Source organism: Musca autumnalis, unplaced genomic scaffold, assembly GCF_047663935.1.
Source record: "Musca autumnalis isolate F117 unplaced genomic scaffold, ASM4766393v1 scaffold_1, whole genome shotgun sequence".
NCBI classification, from domain to species: domain Eukaryota; kingdom Metazoa; phylum Arthropoda; class Insecta; order Diptera; family Muscidae; genus Musca; species Musca autumnalis.
Window position 1 is genome coordinate 317,568,863 of NW_027411644.1, and position 14,679 is coordinate 317,583,541.

A 14,679-nucleotide genomic window follows, 5' to 3' on the forward strand; every position below is an offset into this window, starting at 1 on the left:
TAACACCTGTCGTTGCAGTTCCACTCCCTGAAAATTCATCATTTTTATACCCTCCACCATAGTATGGAGGGTATATTAAGTTTGTCATTCCGTTTGTAACACATCGAACTAATCATTTGCGACCGTATAAAGTATATATTGATCAGGAAAAAATTCTAAGACGATCTAGCCATGTCCGTCTGTCCGTCTGTCTGTCCGTCTGTTGTAATCACTCTAGCATCCGCAATAATTGAGATAGAGTGCTGAAATTTTGCACCCGAGGGTCTTTTTTCCATAGGCAGGTCAAGTTCGAAGATTGGCTATATCGGTCCACTATTTGGTATAGCCCCTATATAACGGTACCTCCGGATTTGAGGTATTTTGACGTTCTTCGCCACATTTGCAGACCGAATTCGCTATAATTTGGCACTTGGGGTTCCTAGTGATCAACAAACTTATACCCCAACGGATATGGGCATAGGTCCATGTTTTGGTATAGTCCCCATATAACGGTACCTTCCGATTTTCGGTATTTTGAAAATTTTAGCCACAATTTTTAACCGAACTATCTGCAATTTGACATTGGAGGTTCTCAGTGGTCATGAAACATCTCCACGACACATCGTCAACATAGGTCCATGGTTTGGTATAGCCCCCATATATCGGTACCTCCCGATTTTCGGTATTTTGAGAATTTTAGCTACAATTTTTAACCGAACTAGCTGTAATTTGTCATTTGAGGTTCTCAGTAGTCATGAAAAATCTCCATCAAACATCGTCAACATAGGTCAATGTTTTGGTATAGCCCCCATATAACGGTACCTCCCGATTTTCGGTATTTTGAGAATTTTAGCCACCATTTGTAACCGAACTATCTGCAATTTGACAGTTGAAGTTCTCAGTGGTCATGAAACATCTCCACCAAACATCGTCAACATAGGTCCATGTTTTGGTATAGCCCCCATATATCGGTACCTCCCGATTTTCGGTATTTTGAGAATCTTAACTACAATTTTTAACCGAAATAGCTGTAATTTGACATTTGAAGTTCTCAGTGGTCATAAAACATCTCCAACGAAACATCGTCAACATAGGTCCATGTTTTGGTATAGCCCCCATATATCGGTACCTCCCGATTTTCGGTATTTTGAGAATTTTAGCTACAGTTTTTAACCGAAATAGCTGTAATTTGACATTTGAAGTTCGCAGTGGTCATAAAACATCTCCAACGAAAAATCGTCAACACAGGTACATGTTTTGGTCTAGCCCCCATATAACGGTATCTCCCGATTTTCGGTATTTTGAGAATTTTAGCTGCAATTTTTAACCGAACTAGTTGCAATGATCGGTATTTTGAGAATTTTAGCTACAATTTTGTCTATTCAAAAATAGTCGTCAATATAGGTCCATGTTTTGGTATATACCTCCATATAACTGTACCTCCCGATGTTCGGGAATTTTCAGTGGTCACGAAATTTCTTCACTAAAATTCGTCAACATGTGTCCATTTTTGAGGGTCTACATTGTTTTGATGAAACTACTTTCAATTTGACTCTTGAAGTTCCCAGCAGCTTTAAAACTTTTCCACCAAAAAAATTAAAGATAGGTTCACTCTTTGATATAGCCCCGTAGGTGGTACCTTTCACCTAGCTGAACACATTTTTTTAGATAAGATTAGATAACAGTGTGCAACAAAATGGAGGTGAAAGTCTGGGGCACGGAAGGGGAAGAAAGGCCTTGGTGAGTATATTATGAACGCCGTAGGACAGATCCGCCGTGAGTCGAACTTCCGCGTTATGGCGTGATGAAATTTTTGTTAGAGACCCTGTGGGCCATCAGGAATTAGCGTTATATCTTTGTTCACTGTTGCTTAAGTGCTCTACAAAAACAACAAACAAAGATATAATGCTAATTCATGATGGCTTACAGGGTCTCTTGCAAAGACTTTATCACGCCATAACGCGGAAGTTCGACTCACGGCGCATCTGTCCTTCGGGGTTTTTAATATACACACACCACGGGCTTTCATCTTCAAAAGGAATTATCTCTGCCCCAACATTTGTGTTCACAGTGTAATTTAAGCAATATTGGGAGGCTGTAGGATTCTATTCATTGTCGAAAAGTTGTTCTACCTAACATTTTGAAAGGACCCTAATTATTCCATTTTAATTAAGACTATTTTATGGTGGAGGGTATAAAAAGTTCGGCCCGGCCGAACTTAACGACTTTTTACTTGTTGAATTTGTATTTTATCGGTGGTGCAGGAAACGAAGCTCAACAACCATTGCAGCTTACAGAGTGGTGCTGGTTACAACCTGTCGGTTCAATACAGATCTATATTGCTTAAGCATGGCTCCAATGAATATATGGGGCAACAGTCGGATATGGAACTGCCGTAGAAGAGTTGCTTAACATGCTCATCCTGCTAATCAATAGCAGTACTCCGCATTATAGGCCCAACATTCGACCATTTTTGGAAGGTCATAAACAACTGGTCTTAGGGGACTTTAAACCACATCATGAGTTCTGTCATTCACTCCTAGGTAATGACCCGATGGGTATGGCGCTAGCTGAGCAGATTCGCTGTTTTTCGTTTTGCGTGGTCAATGAGAACACCCCAACCAGAATTAATGGGCCAGACAATATCCCTATAACTGTCTCCACAAGCAGACAATCCTACTTTATCCACTTTGAACACCGCACTTTTATCTATCATGGTAATGCTTATTAAGTTACAAAGGGAACTGCCAAACCCTTCTGCTGTTCTGAGACATTATGATTGCCGCAGCCGCTTAGTATATACCTCTTGGTCGTATACGGTATACCCGAAGTGAGACCAAATTTCCTAGCATTGGCGCTGGATGAACAAAAAAGCTTAATGAACTTCGTCGACCTTACACTGGAAGCTAATAGGTTGGTCGTCGAGTCCAATGGGAACAAGGGGCTAAATCACCTAAAGATTTACAACATTGGAGCCCGAATATGTGAATTGTGGGAAATGACTAAACCACTCCCAATCCATAGATAAAAGAAGGCAGTCACGTTTTACAACGTTACGCTGGCTGATTCAAAGAGGTATGCAATTTGTCAAGCACCCCTGGAGTGACTGGGCGAAAGAGAAAAGTACTACGTTACATTAGGTCTCCATCTTCCACAACAAATTACAATGGGCGGAATTAGACCAAAGCCTTCGTCCCCCGACACAATATCCATGGTAATGTGAAAACAGCTGAAGGAGCCGCGAGTAAAATATCTCTCCAAATTGCTCAATCTGTCACTAGCCAACCTCATCGTTCCCAAATTCTACAAAGTCATCTCGCGGTTAAAGCAAAGTATGAATGCCAGCAAATATTACAGAACGCATTTGTCGCCCGTAATTTCATTATTTTTAATTTTCCTAGAAATATGTAGACAATTGAATTTTGAATTTGGAATTTCAAGCGGACTGTGTTATTTTCATAACACATTTGGTCGATGAACTCCGAAGGCATAAATCTAGGATTTATGTATGTGATTTTAATAAAAGAAATCGACAAATATTAACATAAGTTACAACAACGTTTAGGCAACATAAGCAGTTTCACAATCTAACCATAACCATTTCTTCTAATCTGCCAATAAATTAAATAACAGTTCATATAACTCCCCTGGACGGTGTCGCGTAATATGCCTGTGCTCTTGTAAGCCTCCATTTGCACATCTAATAACTATTAAAACTGGAAGTAAACACAAAAGCTCGCCAAATGCCTGCCCGTTTGTTCTTAATTGTGTCAACTTAAGTGTTTATTTACGTTCCTCTAGTTAGTGGATCCTGCCCATTGCTTCCACCACAAGCGCCTTACCTCACCTACCGCAACTAAATGCAACGATGGCAAAACTAAGCGTTGCTAAACGACGACACCAACAAAATTTGGGATCCACATGGATTTGTGTAAATGACCGTGTACCACCATCACCGTGTATGTCATTCGCACCACTATGACATTCACAAAACCATTCCTCGAGTCTCGTTCATTTGTGTATAACAAACTATGAAATTATACCCGCGCTATCCTACATGGCTATAAACACGCAGCCACATAGAGTGGTAGACAGAGACCACACCGAAAAATTCTCCAGGCTATAATGGCAATAAACTGAAATTAATGAAATATTTTAGCGTAGACTAAAATCATATGGAAACTACAATAAAATGCTGGCTGGTTGACAGCCCAGCCTTAAGCGGGATCCGTAATAAGAATAACAAGCAAATGCCACACTGTTGAAAAATTACAAACAAAGCAAATGGCCCTATGAAAACTGATGCACGAAAGCATAAAACCGCACTGTTATAGTAAACCTGGTAAAATTCTTGAGTTAAAAGGTTATCAAAAGTGAAAGTTAGCCTTTCTTGGAAATGTGAAAATGACGTTATGTTATTAAGAAAAAAAAGGACAACGATGAGTAATATTAAAATTAGGTTTTCTTAGACACATTGTTTGGGTTTTAGGAACACATATAATGTGCCAATTTTTTGCATACATTCTTCAAGCGAAGTACCATTTTTATACCACTCTAAAGTGAATTTGAGACAACAGCCTATCATTATTTGGCCTGAAAACGCGACAGGAAATGTAATCGTTTTAAATGACTTGTTTTTCTTTTCGTCGGTGGTTTGTTGTACGCTCGCTCGTTCTTTCACATAAGCCCACAACCAACGGAAATGAAATGATTTTGACCAGTTATTGTTGATTATAGGGGGGGCACAAAATGTTATTTGCAATTTCAGAAGGAGGTGCTGCTGGGGCGCGAATACACGTTAAGCAGTTATGAAGTTTGGACACCTGTATAATTTGTACGAAATGTGTTTTCCAAACAACCTGCATGTGTCTACATGTTTTGTAAATGTTATTTCGAGGCGTTACAATTTCAGTTTGTCTCCCATTAACTTTATTTTCAGTTGGTGTATCACCAAAAACCTGTAGGCCTTTGGTAATGAATAGTTGTGTGACATGACATGGAAAACACCATCTCCGCTCATGTCCGAACAAACAAACTCATATTATATTCTCAGTACTATGGTCGAAACATGTCGTTTGGTAGATTGTAATGTTAAGAATTTAAATGAAATTTTGAAATTTCGCCCTTAAAATGTTTACAGGTGTAACTCTGTAATTTTTGTATGGCAAGGAAGGAATAATTGAGGTATTTTGAAGGCTTAATGTAAATAGATGTATTGTGGGTAGTAAAGAACTTAATGTCCAATATTTGGAATAATGAATAATGGATGGCAGAGTAAAATTGTTGAACAACAAATGTATGAATGTATATTTTATTATCGGCTCCGACACCATATGTAAATTGCTTTATAGAATGGTTTTAAATGCGATGGGAGTTTATAACGAACTAGAATTGTCGGGAGAGTTTATATATCTATAAATAATTTACAATTCATATTAGCACAAATATCTTAACTTCCGCCTGTAACTGTACAAAACCAGTGATGGGCATAAATGTTCTAAGAACAGATCCATAAAATAAAAAACTTTTGTAAGTTGAAGAATAGATATCATAATCCACTGTATTCAGAATAAAATTATAGCATTGTTATAAGTCCATATAGAATACCTTCAATATAAACATGTATTTAACGTGTCTAAAAGAGTGAATTAGCTTACCCTAGACAAAAACCAGTAAAAACGGGTTAAGTCGGCCGAGTCGAACTTTTTATACTCTTCACCACTAGTTGCAAAATTGAATAATTAGTTTTCTTTAGTTTATGAAAATGCTAAGCTCCTCCGCCACGGTGTCACTACCTAAACATTGCCTTTTATTAACAATATTCCGAACAAAACATGTATATTCCCGTTTCGGTCCGTAAATGTGACACAGGAAATATAAAAAATCGGGCGGTATCGTTTCATGGGTGGATCTTTACCGACAATTCTCTAGCGAAGACTGAGTAACAAATTTCAGCCCTTTGGTGTGATGATATGACTAAAACCTTCAAAATATCGAAAATTGGATGGTATCATTTTCTGGGATAAACGTTAATCCTCCAAACGAAGACAAAATATGAAATTTGAGGCAATTCGGTGTGATAACGAGGCAAAAACTATTATAACACCGAAAATCTGGCGGAACATTTTTGTGAAGTATATATCAAACGTATACCGATATAGCCCATTTCCAATATCAATCATTTTAGGAGTAACAAAACTTCTTTTAAAATTGATTTTAACAGATGAACGGACGGACGGACAACGTCATATCGACTTAGAATTTTATACCGATCCAAAACAGCCCTCGTAAGTGGCTGAACGATAACTATCTGGCTTAACAATGAAAACGCGAATATTTACCATCAACAATAGTTTTATTGTTTTCTTAAGTAGTCTCCAGCATGATTTATAAGTTTTTCATGCACACAAACCAATTGTGGAATATTTTTTTCACTCCGATTTAGACACCTCCAAAACATGGTTTTGAACGCTTTTATAGCATATTCTGGCTACGAAAATCATTTACCACACCTTTGTTTTATTGATATGCTGGAATCAAATGAAGTCATTGGATCCCCAGTCAGGGTTACACTGCGAATGATCCATCAATTCCACGTTTTGTCTGGTCAAAAATGCGCTGGTTTGAATCGATATGTGAGAGCTCGCATTGTCATGATGCTGAACGATTCGTCTTCTCATGTTCGTTTTTCGAAATTCTCAGGAGCCTTCAGGCAAACAAATTGTAGTGTACCACTCAAAATTAACCGTCCTATATTTTTCAAGCCGTATAGTCGCAACACGGTCAGTTTTGCGGAAGAAACTGTTGACCATTTGCATTCTTTGCACCAATCCACATAAGCATCTTTTTGAGCGATTGTCCAATTTATACGGCCAGATGATCATGCAATATCAAATCCTGAAGACCTCGTTTTTTGACTAGTATCGGGCACGGTTGAATTCATTAAACCAGTTTTGCATAGTGCTATAGGATGACCCTTTATCGACATACAAAGATTTAATTCGATCGATGCTCAGTTGCGTGATTATCCACGACGAAAGTCGTGAAAAATTATCGGACGGAAGTAAATTCCCTTTTTTTTTGCAAAGGATTTTTTCCAGTCGCTGTAAACAACACAACGCAAGGTCGTATGAAAAACTGTTCTGAGTACGTATAGGCTAAAAACTGTCAAGCTTTCCAAAAAATGGTGATCGAAATATCCAAAACTGTCGTGGGCCAGATCCTAAGGAGTAAGTAGTTTATATTCGATTCAAGATCCGATGTGGGCCAGAACAAAATATGAAAGTGACCGTTCAAGACCAGTCGTGGGACCTGATGCCACGTACTTTCGATGAATCTAACCCAAGTACAGTCGTAGGTCTGGCGAATTATCAACAACGACAACAAACAATCCTTACGGCGTAATGCTATTGCGTGTACAGACACTTTCCATAGTTCATTAACATTCATTTATAAAGTGTACAAACTTGCCCTAATATAAGACATTATTCTGGCGGATGTTTGTATGGGACGGTGCTGCAGTGGTAAGCATATACGCTTTGCAGTCTTAATGTCCCAGGTATTATTCCCAGGCCAGGCAACATTTTAAAATGACAAAATTAATGTAGACGACGATTTCAACTAATAATAGTTATTTGAGCTATATGTTATAGCTCATTTACTCAAAGAGTGGCATAACTCAAAAAATGCGTTTTCTGAGTTAACAATTTCTATTATTTCTACGACTTCTATTTTATCTTGTGTCAAATTTTCATGTCGATGTCTCTAAAACTCAGCGAGTTACAGCTCATTTACTAAGAGTTTGGCATAATTCAACAAAAAGGGTTTTTGAGTTTATGAATCACTAAAACAGTTCAAATCATGCTTGATCTTGCACAGAAAATTATCAGTGATATCTGGCTAGCTATTTACAAAATATGGTCCAAGTAGTTATTTTAGTTTTTATGTAATAATCTTTTTAAGTTGGGAAGTCAAATTTCAATCGCCAACTTAAAACGCGTTTTTCTCGAAACTGAGTTTTTTGAGATGTATCACTCTTAGAGTTGGGAAACTGGCCCATATGGCGCATCTTCCAACTTAAACTATGTTTAAACAAAATATGACCACAACCAAATTTGGACCAAATCGGTTGATCCGTTCGAGAGTTGCCGTGCGCTTCAGCAAGCCGGATTGACGAACATGGCTAAGTCTACTTTAAATTGTCTGAAATAGATTTCGTACACACATACTTTGGATTTAGAACAAGGCTGCTCAAAGGGCGTCTTTCTACTGTCGGTGTGTGTCAATTTTCTCACTCACACAATTAAAAAAGAGAGCTTTTGTTTTAGAAATAAAAAATTTCAATACACAATTTTTTTCCATTACACAAGACAACCCTACAAACCAACATTACTCGAAAAAAACATCATATTTGAATTAAAAAATGCTTGTGTAACCACTGGAGAATAAACGAAACTTGATTCTCTTGAAAATAATGAATGTTTATGCTAATTATCAGCTTATCCGTAAATTTTATAAAATCAGACTGATCAGATCTGATCAGACTGTTTCAAAAACAACACAATAACAAAATATGTGTGAGCAGCCCTAATCTAGAACAGCAGTGCTCAATTGGGGTTCCACGTGCTGTCGGTGTGTGTCACTTACACACTTAAAAAAAACTTTTGTTTTTGAAATGAACATTTTCAATACACAAATTGTTTCTATTACAAAAGACAACCCAAAAAACCCACGTTACTTGAGAGAATATTATATTACAATTGGGAATCAATGGTAGACAACATATATTTCTATTCTCTTGGAAATATTGAATGTGTATGCTAATTATTAGCTTTTCGGTGTAATTGTAGATTTTTTTTTAATTTTATAAAATTTGTCTGAAGGGTATGTTGGAAAATTATCAACATGTTTGTTTTTATACCCTCAGCATTTATGCTAACGAGGGTATATACACTTTCATACGGGCAAAATATGTCTCATCGAAATAATTGCTGTAGGCTTCAAGTATGTTTGGACGAAATGTGTTTCACACAATTTAGAGTTGATTTAGCCATGTCCATCCGTCTGTCTGCCTGGCTGGAGCGCCCGATAACTCTCGAACGGATCAACCGATTCGGTCCAAAATTCGGCTTTCGTAATATTTCATCCAAACTAAGTTTAAGTTCGAAGATGTGTTATATCGGTCCACTCCTTCCGGTACCTCCCCCACAAAAGTTCGGAAATATTCGGAAAATTTGTGCGCACGATAACTCTGAAAGAAAGAAACCAATTTGGTCCATACTTTGCACATCGTGAAGTTTCTACAAGACTTAGATGAGGTTTCAATATGGACTAATCGGTCTACTCCTTCAGGTACCTCCCACACAAAATTTCGGAAAATTTCAGTTTAGGACTTGCTCTCGAATCGCTTTGAGTTTTGTTGAAGCAACTTGTATTCACTGCCACCCATACGACGCTGTTAATTTTATCAGGGGCAAGTCCATACTTCTTGAGAAAATAGCCTGAAAGGTACAAAAAACCCCTATGACACCGCGTGTAGTGGTTGGAGCGCAAGATAACTTTCGAACGGACCGGCCGATTCGGTCTAAAATTTAGCTTTCGTAATATTTTGTCTAAACTTAGTTCAAGTTCGAAGATGTATTATTTCGGTCCACTAATTCCGGTACCTCCCCCACAAAAGTTCGAAAATGTTCGGAAAACTTTGTGCGCACGATAACTCTTGAGGGGCGTAAGCGATTTGGTCATTCTTTGCACATCGTGGAATTTCTAGATGAGGTTCTTAGATGTGGTTCCAATATGGACTCAATCGGTAAACTCCTGCGGGTACCTCCCACACAAAATGTTGCAAAAGTTCAGTTTAGGACCTGCTCTCGAATCGCCATAGTTTTTGTTGTAACAACTTGTATTCACTGTCCCCCATACGAAGGTACAAGTTTTATCAGGGGCAAGTTCATACTTCCTGTGTAGTGGTTGGAGCGCAAGATAATTCTCCAACGGATATGCCGATTCCGTCCAAAATTTGTTTCCAAACTTAGTTTAAGTTCGAAGATAAGCCATATCGGTCCACTCCTTCATGTACCTTCCCCCACAAAATTTCAAAAATGTTCGGAAAAATTGTGCGCACGATAACTCTTGAAGGGAGTAACCGATGTGGTCCATACTTTTCACATCCTAATATATCTACCAGATATAGATCAGGTTCGAATATGGACTATATTTGTCCGCTCCATCCGGTACCTCCCACACAAAATTTCGGATAAGTCCACTTTAAGACCTGCTATCGAATCACTTTGATTTTTGTTGATGCAACTTACATTCGCTGCCTCAATTACGATGGTAAAAATTTTTCATGGTCTATGTCGGTCCATTCCTTTAAGTACCTCCTCCGCAAAACTTTTGAACTTTTTTGTCGGTGCATACGCCCAAAATTTTGAAACCCTCTAAATACATAAGTTTTTTGGGAAAAAAGTGTTTAAATTTACACAGTCTGAGGGTATATCTCTGTCGGCAAAGCCGACTGATATTTTTTACTTGTTTTACCTATATCCTGCACATATTTGCACTTTTCGGCCAGGTGACTTCCTGGCGTTTAGGTAAACTTTAGAGTTTTGATGTATTCTACGAACAAGAGTAACATTTTATATCGAACAAATTTCTAGAACCTTTTGGTCTGATCCGACCACATTTTATAGGAGATTTTAAAGATTTGTGGAACAAGGGTTAATTTCATTAAAAAATATTCCTCGCATTCGTGCCAGTAAAGTTGTCAAGGATACCATGTACTTAAAGTGCAAGGATTCCAAGTAATCTTAACTCAAATATTTCCGAAACTGTAGAAATGGTAGAAGCTTGCATCCCTATTTTAGTTTCTTGGTTTTATGGCAACATTGATATCGATATTTCCTCGGTATGTAATGCAGATTGAGATTTGATTTCTTTGGTGAAATTTAGTGGAAAACATTTTTGTTTTTGACGCCGTTCTACTAAAAAGTTGTTTTTTATTACAATTTTGCCAGAAGGTCGTACTTCATACCTAACCTTAAAATGTGTTTTTAATTTTGCATATTTCTAGGGTTTAGGAAACATTAAGCGTTTCGGTGTATTCTAGGACCTATGTATAAAAAAAATTGACAAATTTGTAGAATATTTTGATCTGATACGATCACATTTTATAGGAGAAGGGACCAAAAAGCCTCTTTTAATGACCATCTGAGGTTTAAAAAATATGAAAACTGAAACCAGCGACCCGAAAAACATAAGAACCCAAGGTTAGATAAAAATACATTCAGTCTTTGAGTTTTGGCCAGGTTTTTCGTAAAATTGGACAGTGTGTAATGGCAAAATTCCCTCAGTAATGTTGGCAACATTTCCTGAGTATTTCATGCATGTAAAACTTCTCTACAAGTGGTGTCCTAAGACACGCCGTTCGGACATAAATCCATGATTGGATATCTGATAATATATTTTTAATTCTACTAGAATAATCTTTATATTCCTATGAACTGTTTTAAAAAATCCATATTTTTATATAAGTCTTAACTAGAAGTAAATTGAGATCCTTTATTAGAGTGGGCTAAATAATAAGTTTTTTTTTTTTTGTCATAAACAATAGCATAAACGGTAAAAACCTCCCAATTTAACCACTTATTGTTTTATTCGCCCTAAAATATTTTCTTCCATAATCATTCTTAATTATAAACCAACACGTTTCGAGAGGATAAACAAACATTGTAGTAAAGCATTTTTAAAGCAAAGTAAACACATTATTACGAGTATAATGCTGCTGCATAACGAAGGAAAAAGGTCCAAAAACAATGTTTGTACAAACAATTTGGGACATTTATGTATGCTAGTATGTATATATGCCATACTCGTATATACACTTGTAAAGACATACATTTATGGCCACATTACCGTAAAGGTGAAATTTTATAGGTCAAACATAATTTTGTGTGAAATATGGGTTGTTAAACATGAAATTCAGATTTTAATAACCACATCTGTTTGTAAGTGTAGCTATTATATTCAGACTTCTATTTTACGTGTACATGTGTGTGTGTGTGTATTTTTGTGTATATTATTTAACAATGTTTAACGTCTATGTACAAATAAAAGCAGGCATTCTTTTGAGTACCTATACAATCTTCTTTTGAAATAACTTATTTTGTTATTTTTTGTTCGTTTTCTTTTGTTCATTAATTTGACTTTCATTCTTGACTTGGACTAAACGGTATTTCGCCACCAGACACCAGTCAAAACATAATTTTAAGGCCTATTAAACTCAGCACTTAATTTACGGCACTACGATTAATGGTCTACACAAATCCTATTAACTTGGCCAAAATAACAATAACACATTCTTATAATTCCCAAAACAGCTACTAGAGTCGTCTATTGTTATGGCGAGCTTATGCTAATTATAGCTAACGGTGTAAACAGTTATTATCCGGTGAAAATGACACATAATTTATAATGATTTTGAACAATGGTTTCAGGGAGTCACTGGGCGGGCGATGTGAAATTTTATTTTTGGAAATTTATTTGTCAAATTATGAATGAACTAATAATAAGTCATTGTGTTAGTTCTGTAATGTGTAACGATGGTGGACATATTTTATATATAATTTTTCAAGAAATATTGTTAACAAATATGAAATAAATTTAGACAATATTAAAATGTTTAAAACGTACAAAACGCAGGAGAGATTTTTTTGCTGGCTGACAGGGCCGACAAAATTCAGTCGGAAAGGGGTTTACTTCCAACGTAGACTAAATACCAAATCTCAGCCATTTCGGTGGGTTGTTGTGGCCACAACCTTCAAAATAACGAAAATCGGGAGGTACTGTTCTATGGGGGCTATATCAAGGCGTGGACCTATACCATAAATGTCATATGGACATTTATATACCTCAAATGAGGACTAAATGTAAAATTTCAGCATTCTCGGAGGATTAGTGAGGCCACAACCATCAAAATACCGCAAATCGGGAGGTACCGTTCTTTGGAGGCTATATGAAGGCGTGGTCCCATACCAACAAATTTCTGGGGTGAATTTTATACCCCCATCGAAGGCTAAGTACCAAATTTCAGCCATTTCGGTATAATAATGAAGCTAAAACCTTTAAAGTACCGCAAATCGGATGGTACTGTTCTATGGGGGCTGTATTAAGGCGTAGACCTGTACCAAAAAATTTCTGGGGGAAAGTTTTACACCCCCAACGAAGACTAAATACCAAAATTCAGCCATTTCAATGGATTATTATGGCCATAACCTTCAAATTACCGAAAATCGGGAGGTACCGTTCTATGGGGGCTAAATGAAGGCGTGGACCTGTACCGACAACTTTCGGGGAGAAAGTTTCGTACTGTAACGTGGTTTTGTCGTAGGCTGGGGTAAGACTTAGTCATGTCCAGGGTAGCCATAAGGGCCCACTAAACCTTACGGAATAATAAGTAATCTCCCTTTCCTGGGGGGTTTAATCGGATATTTATTGATGTAAAACTAATTTATAATCTACTGATGTTTAAATACGATAAGATCGGGGATCGGCTACTTGGATTCAGTAAATGATTTGATGATGACCGTTCGGTAGTAGGCGATCTGAAGATAATCGGGAACTCGGTGATTCGCTGTTTGGTTGTAGGCGATTTGAAAATAATCGGGAACTAGGTGATTCGTGTTGTAGATGTTCGGCTACTCGGGGTTCATATGTCTTCGGTCACTCGGTGATTCGGGGTTCGGTTACTCGGTGATTCGTGTTTTAGATGTTCGGCTACTTGGGGTTCGTATGTGTTCGGCCACTCGGTGATTCGTGTTGTAGATGTTCGGCCATTCTGAGTTCGTATGTGTTCGGCCACTTGGTGATTCGGTGTTCAGGTTTCGGACATTCGGTGATTCGTGTAGTAGATATGCGGCCACTCGGAGTTCGTATGTGTTCGGCCACTCGGGGTTCGTAGGTGTTCGGCCACTCGGCGATACAGTGTTTGGGGTTCGGCCACTCGGTGATTCGTGTTGTAGATATTCGTCCAATCGTTCTTCGTATGTGTTTGGCCACTCGGTGATTCGGTGTTTAGGGTTCAGTGTTCGGCCATTCGGTGATTCGTGTTGTAGATGTTCGGCCACTCGGAGTTCGTATGTGTTCGGTGTTCTGGGTTCGGACATTCGGTGATTCGTGTAGTAGATGTGTGGCCACTCGGAGTTCGTATGTGTTCGGCCACTCGTTGATTCGGTGTTAGGGGTTCGGCCACTGATGATCGGTGTTCGGTTACTCGGGGATTCGGGTTGTAGGTGTTCGGCCACTCGGTGATTCGGTGCTGTAGCTGTTCGGCCACTCGGGGATTCGGTGTTCGGCTACTCGGTGACTCTTAACTCGGCTCGGCTGTTCGGGTGGTCGTTCGTTAGTGTTAGTTCTAGTGGAACAACACCCGAAGGTGTAGTGGAACAACACCGGAAAGTGGAGTGGAACAATACCCGAAGGTGGAGTGGAACAACACCCGAAGGTGGAGTGAATGTATTAGCCACAGCGCAAAGGGGTAGCTCTCAAAAATACTTCCCAACCTCTTAGCACTCTCGTGTCTGTTGGCGGACTACGAACACAACAACTGTACTCAAGCCCGTATGGCTGGCTCCCTGCAGTAGCAAGCCTCCCAGTCTCTTCACAAACTGAAATACTTAAGTGAACGGTTGCATAAAGCGATTG

At 38.2% G+C, this 14,679-nt stretch overlaps 1 protein-coding gene across 4 annotated transcripts in view; it reads left to right on the forward strand.

The window, feature by feature from the left end:
* The window catches only part of Octalpha2R (alpha2-adrenergic-like octopamine receptor), a 462,839-nt gene that overhangs the window by 342,094 nt on the left and 106,066 nt on the right, over positions 1-14,679 (forward strand). The gene's annotated exons all lie outside the window — the stretch shown is intronic.